Raw genomic sequence first — 6,582 nt, 5'->3', positions numbered from 1 at the left:
GTAAGTAGATTTCAACTGAGGAAATAAGAGAATTCAAGATTAAATGGAATTTTTGATGAGATTCAGTTTGTACTAATATCATGTTGAGCTCTGTTTGGATTGATCACTACCTGGGTACCCGTAATGCAGTGTCAGGTGAATCAGCAGCCTGGTCTTTAGGAGAAGCAGGCCTGTTAGGAAGCTGCCATCTGCAGCTGGCATTCCCAACACCTTCACCATGCTGTGGTTGCAGCCAAGTAGCAACAGGAATGCCCCATTATCATGCCAGATCCACCATGATCACCACAGGTCCCGCGTCTCATGGATGTGGGCACTCCCTCCTCCTGGAGAATACAGGACATTCGTGCCTGTTCAGTCAGCCATGGCCCACCCGCCCCTACCTTAATTCACCATGAGGGGAGTAGTTCCCCAACATGCCTGGAGGCCTTCTCCCTGTTCTCTTCACGCTCTGTGGACACCAGTGGAGAGTGTGGGTTCCCCACTGGCTTCGCTCTTATTTTGTGGCCAGCCGGTCTCTTCTTCCAGCAATACAGTTCTCTAATGATACCCTTCACACCACTGCCCCTGCCCAATGCTGCATTCCTAAAGGGCTGCAGTTTGCTCTCTCCTCCCACTATGCACTGCTCTACTGCCCTTTGGATACTCATCTACTCCATAGAATCAGAGCTTTAAACCAGATGGAGCCATAGACGTCCTCTCATCTAGCCCCCCCAAGTTACAGATAGGGACACTGAGGCTAATAGAGGTAGCCCACGTCCATACAGGTAGGAAGAAACAGGCAGAATTTGAACCCAGGTTCTTTGACTCCAAATCCAGTGAGCTTTCCATTAAATGGTGCTGCATCTTTCGATTCTTGGGTAGGCCCATCTGTTTAATGCCAATATTCTCTTGTGATATTATTTGACAGTGAAGTCACGGACTCATAGAGTCTTGGAAAAAATGAAAATAAGAATTCTTGAAAATAATGCTAATAACTTTAACTAGAACGTTAACATTTGCAAGAGGTTTTTTGTTTTGTTTTGTTTTTTGCCCGCAACAACCTTGAGAAGCAGGAAGTATAAATATTAGTATACTCATTTTACAGGTAAGTAAACTGAGGCTCAGAGAGGTTAGGTGAATTGGCCATGTCATAAATCTAGCAAGAGTCAGAGCTGGGGTTTGAAACTAAGCTCGCTGCTCCCCAAAATCCCAATCTGTTGCTTAAACGGAAGTATTAACAGCAAAGAACATAAACATAAAATGGAAACTGTTCTTGAATCTGGACTATAATGGGAGACTCAAAAAAGAAAAGATGATCCCCATCGCCTCACAAATAAATTTCACTACACCTTATGCATGTTATATCTACTTCTCTAGCATAGGTTAGGAGCTTCTAGAATACCTGCCCCATGGACAAGGGAGGGGCAGGAAAATCAACTCCCTGACCAATAGATTTCTCCCAAGACTAAATGCTAGAAAACACGCCAATAACATTAACTTAGAATTGGGATGTGCACTAGAGGTCATGTAGTCTAACCCCTATGCATGAATCCTCACTAAAAGCACCCTCAAGAAATGGTCATCTACATTCTGCTTGAGGACCTCCTAGTAACATCATCCAGGGAAGAGGGGAGGAAAAGACAGAGAGAGACAGAGACAGAGAAAGAGAGAGACAGAGACAGAGAGAGACAGAGACAAAGAGAGAGACACAGAGAGAGACAGAGACAGAGAGACACACAGAGACAGAAAGACACACTGAGAGAAAGAGAGACAGAGAAAGAGATAGAGAGAGAGAGAGAGAGAGAGAGAGAGAGAGAAAGAGAGAGAGAGAGAGAGAGCTAATAGTTAGAGACCATTCATATACTCTGAGTTGAAATCTATAATTTCTACCAACTGGCTCTCATTCTCCCCGGTAAGGTCAAGCAGAGTGAATTTCATTTCTCCTTCTAGGTGACAGCCATTTGACTATTTGAGAGTGGGTCTCATGTCCTTGGGAAGTCTTGTCTTCCCTGGACTAAAAATCCCCATTTCTTCCGGCCATTCTAACTCTAATGACATGGCTTTGAAACTGCCTGCCCTTCTCCAATGATGCCCCATTAGATCAATATCCCACTGAGAACGTGGCATCCAGAATGGAACCCAGTGCTCGAGGTGTCGACTGAACAGTACAGCCTAGAGCAGGACTGTTCCCTCCCTTGTTCTAGACACTGTACATTAAATAATGAAGCCTAAGACCACAGGAGGTTTCTGGTACCCACACCTCACTGCTGACTTACATTGAGTTTGCAACAACTCAATTAAAATCCCTAAATCTTTTCCACTTAATTGTTATTAAAACCATTATTCTTCCAGCCTATAAAGTGTGCAGTTGTTATTTGAACCTAAAATCATGACTAATATTCATTCCTGCCAAGTTTAACCTTACTGTATTATCTACATTATCATGACTATGCCTCTTGTACGGAAGGCAGCCTGGCAGAGGAGATAAGGTGCTGGCCTTGGAGTCAGGAACCCCGATGTTGGAGCTCTGCCTTCAATAAATACTAGCCAGGTGTCTGTGGGCAAGCGCATGTCGTCTCAGCCACCCCAGAAGTCCCATGTGAGACCAGTTCGAAGACTCAGAGTCACAGAAGAGGTCTGTGTCTGTACCAGTGAGGGGAGTTCTCGTGCCAGAAATGTTCCCTACTCCTAGGAAATCACAGGTACAGTCATCAATCCCCACTCCAAAAATGTTTATGTATATATCACACACATACATCTATATGTATAAGGCATATATAATGTATATACATACACATGTATGTATGTTATATAACACACTGTATAGCTACACAGTGGTGTGTGCACACTGCATACATATATGTGTATATATGATATGCATATAAACATGGATGTATACATACCTGTAATGTATTAAAAGTGCCTCGCACATTTGAAAGCATTCTGTAAATGCCAGTTGTTTCTGTTATCGCTATCATCAGTGACATTTGGCCCATTTTTCCAGTTTATAAAGGACTTTCTGAATTTTGATTCCATCATCCAACATAAATATTATCCCGCTAATTTTTATAGAAATATCTGAGTCCTTGAGACAGAGACCACCCACTCTACACCTCAGTAAATGTGAATCTACAAAATGAATAGGATGGATTGAATCACCACCATCCCCTTCTAGGGTAAATCATAAATACATAACAGCCCCCATGTTTATTTGAAGTGATGTTGCATTCACTTGATCAGTACAAGGTGCCACATTTCAGGAAGGAGGCTGCAAAAATTGTGACATGTTATTTAATGATAAGCTGTGAATTTTAAGTGTCGTTTATGGGCGATCATATTGAAAAAAACTCTACTTCAAGTCGGACTTTAGATGCCTGTCCTTTATGGCCTCTTGCTACCTCCAAGTTCTCTGAGTCTGGGAAACTCTCTAGACAGATGACAGATGGCCTGGGGATGTCTGTTACTAAGAAAGGTGAAAAAAGTGTTTCTGCACTTCTGCAGAGGGAGACTGTGAGCCTCTTAAGTTCTTGTAACCAACGTATCAGGCTAAGAATCAGCCAGTGGACTCCATTAAAAGATGCATTCACAAACAACCTCCCAATGGGTCCAGTTGGAAGTATGGCTCAGACTCATTCTATGGAAATAGTCAACACTGAGGAATTCCATATAAATATGAGGCTGGGGGGGAAGATCTGTTGTGATGGATATTAACAAAAGCGATATGATTGCCTATAAACAACACTTCCAATTCACAGCATATAATTAAATAACTTATGTGGCAATTAAATTATATGCCAATTAAAGCGGATTGCAAGCTTTAATAGAACACACTGAAAAACAAATAAATGGAAAATATTACTAGAGCACAACATTTGCTCTTTTTATCTCCTAAGCAGAATTGACAGTTAAACAATTAATATTGACCCAAGAGTCACGTACTGTCTGTGTGTAGAATGAAGTCTGAGAATGACTGCAAAAACCTTGAGAATACTTTTTATAATTGGCTAATTTCCAACCATGTTAAGAAGCATCCTGTCATGTTGCCTGAAAAGAGGAAGGAAACTGACCGTATAACAAAATGGACATTCCCTTATTTAGTACTTAGCACGATGATGTATCCTCATGGCTGAACACTGAGAGAACTTGCAAGCATCTCTTGTTCTTTGACAACTATTCCATGCCCAACACAGGTATCAGATGTCAATTCTTATAATGATGCACCTCATCCATAATATACCTTGGCATTTAAAAATATATGCATGCAATATCCCAACCATAATTACACACAATTCTATGTGCCCCATTATGGTAACAACACACTTTGAAATTAGAAACAGCCAACCCAATAAATATTAAACACCAATGAGAAAATTTGTAAATGGAATTGGATTCACAAATTTCATTGTGAGGGAGGACTGAAAAGAAAAATCACTTCCCCCAACCAGAAACTATTTATTGCAAACCGGCTTCAATTTCACCGTGTCTCACATGTCAATGACTCCAGCTCTAGCCTCATTCTATGGGCTACAATCATCTATCCCTGCTAAATGCTTGAAAGAATCCTGGCATGTAGCTGCTTTTGCTCCTTTGGAATTCCTCAAAACATGATTGCCTTGGACGCCATTTGGCACCGAGTGTCTACAGATGGCTGCAAAGATCTCTTCTGGTCACTAGTATTAAAACTTACAAGAAAAGGAGCTTTGCATCTCCAGATCTAATGATGAATGAAAATGTGACCTGAATCAGCATGGGAAATTTAAATTGCCTGTGATTATTTTCCTCCAGAACAATATTCTAATTATGGCAGATTTTAGGGAGTTACAGAAAGTTAAGGGAAGGACTTACCCTCCCTGGTAACTTACTCTGGGTATACAGTGGATGTGTAAAAGAGACTGACTTCCACTGCTAACACACATGCACACACACAAATAAATCACATATTTTCCCACATACGTGTTCCTGACACTGAATTCTTTGTAACTGTGGTATTCCAGACTAGTGTGAGGCTCCCACGATCTCAGACTGCCAGAGTCTCAGATCTGAGAAGCGTGGTGGCAAAGGAGAAAGGGTGTTTGATTTGGAGGCCAGAGGACCCCAGCCTGAATCCAGGGGCTTCTAGTTACGACTGGGTGATCGCAGACAGACCACCCCACCTCACTGTGCCTCAGGTCCCTCGTTCGGAAAATGAAGGTGTTTTCAAACAAGGTGACCTTTGAGATTCCTCCTGTCTCTCAATCTATGGTCTACGGGATTCTAGCACCTCTGGTAAAGCATGCCCAGGGAAATAGCGACGTTCTAGCTCAGACCTTATCAAGGCCACAGATTTCACTCCCTCACGTTGTATATGGACCCCTCATGCCTTCCACATCAATCGACACTAGCAATAACAGCAATTACAATCATGTGATTGTGACGAAAAACTAGCTTTTACATAACATTTAGTAACAACAATAAATAATAATACTAAAAGCAGCATTCCTATTTTCACTTTAGGAAAATAATAACAATACTAAAAATAGAATTTGTATAATACTTTAGTATTAATAATAATAAAAACTAGCATCCATATGGCACTTCAAGGCTTGTAAAGATTTTAATATCTATCTCATCTGATGCTCATAAAATCCCTTTAAGGCAGGTGCTATCATTATCCCCATTTTACAGATGAGGAAACTGAGGCCCAGAGAGTTTAGGTGAGTTGCTCAAGGTCCCGTAGGCCATGAGTGGCAGAGGCTAGATCGGAGCCCAGATCCTCTGACTCCAGAGTAAGGGCCCTTCCCACGGTGCCACACTGCCTCCTTGCCTTGACTTCTACCAAGAGGGGAGAAAGCTGTGAAGCATGAAAACAACAGGGGTAAACTGTGATGGACGGACAGCCTACCTGCCGTGCTGTTTACCAGGGCACTTCTGCTGTCCCCACCTCTTGTTTCCACCTTGCTCTGGTGCAGACCACAACCCCTCCACTCCCCTCATCCAAACCAATCCTTGTCCATTTTTTCTTGTGCATTTTCCATGAAGAACTTACCCACGATGCATGAGGCCTTGCTGTTTTTGTTTTTAGTTTCTCAATGGCGCCAACATACCATTCACAAAGTCTATCCATTGTCTCTTCTCACTTTGGGGAAATGGGTTCTCAGGGAAGATTGAGATCCCTTGATAAGTCAATGCGTGTAGTATTTCTTCCTGGGAGGTCCAATCATAACTCAGTCACTGTGTCCCACTCACCAGAACTTCATCACTTCCTTCTCCCAGAATACTCTGCTCCTCCGGTCTTCATCTTTCAACTCTGTACTGCACTCAATTTATCCATTTCCTTCTCTACTCAGCCTGCCAAAGGGGTCCCCAGCACAAGAAAAGGTAAGAACCCCTCCCCCTAGAGCTGCATGGAGAAGTTGTGACCTGTCTCGTCACATATCCAGGATGTTGGAGGTGGGCCTGGAAAATGCCTCTTTCTGACTCCACCATCCTCTGCTCCACGCAGCCTCCTGGAAGACTTGAAAGTATGCTCTAAAAAAAAAAAAAAAAAAAAAACACAAAGGATGGCGTGCTGCTTTCAGGGGACACAGAAACAAAGATAGACATGTCTGTGTCCCCTTCCACAAA

Source organism: Vombatus ursinus, unplaced genomic scaffold (assembly GCF_900497805.2).
Source record: "Vombatus ursinus unplaced genomic scaffold, bare-nosed wombat genome assembly UNPS02014804.1, whole genome shotgun sequence".
Taxonomy (NCBI): Eukaryota; Metazoa; Chordata; class Mammalia; order Diprotodontia; family Vombatidae; genus Vombatus; species Vombatus ursinus.
Note: the sequence above shows the minus strand (reverse complement) of the source record.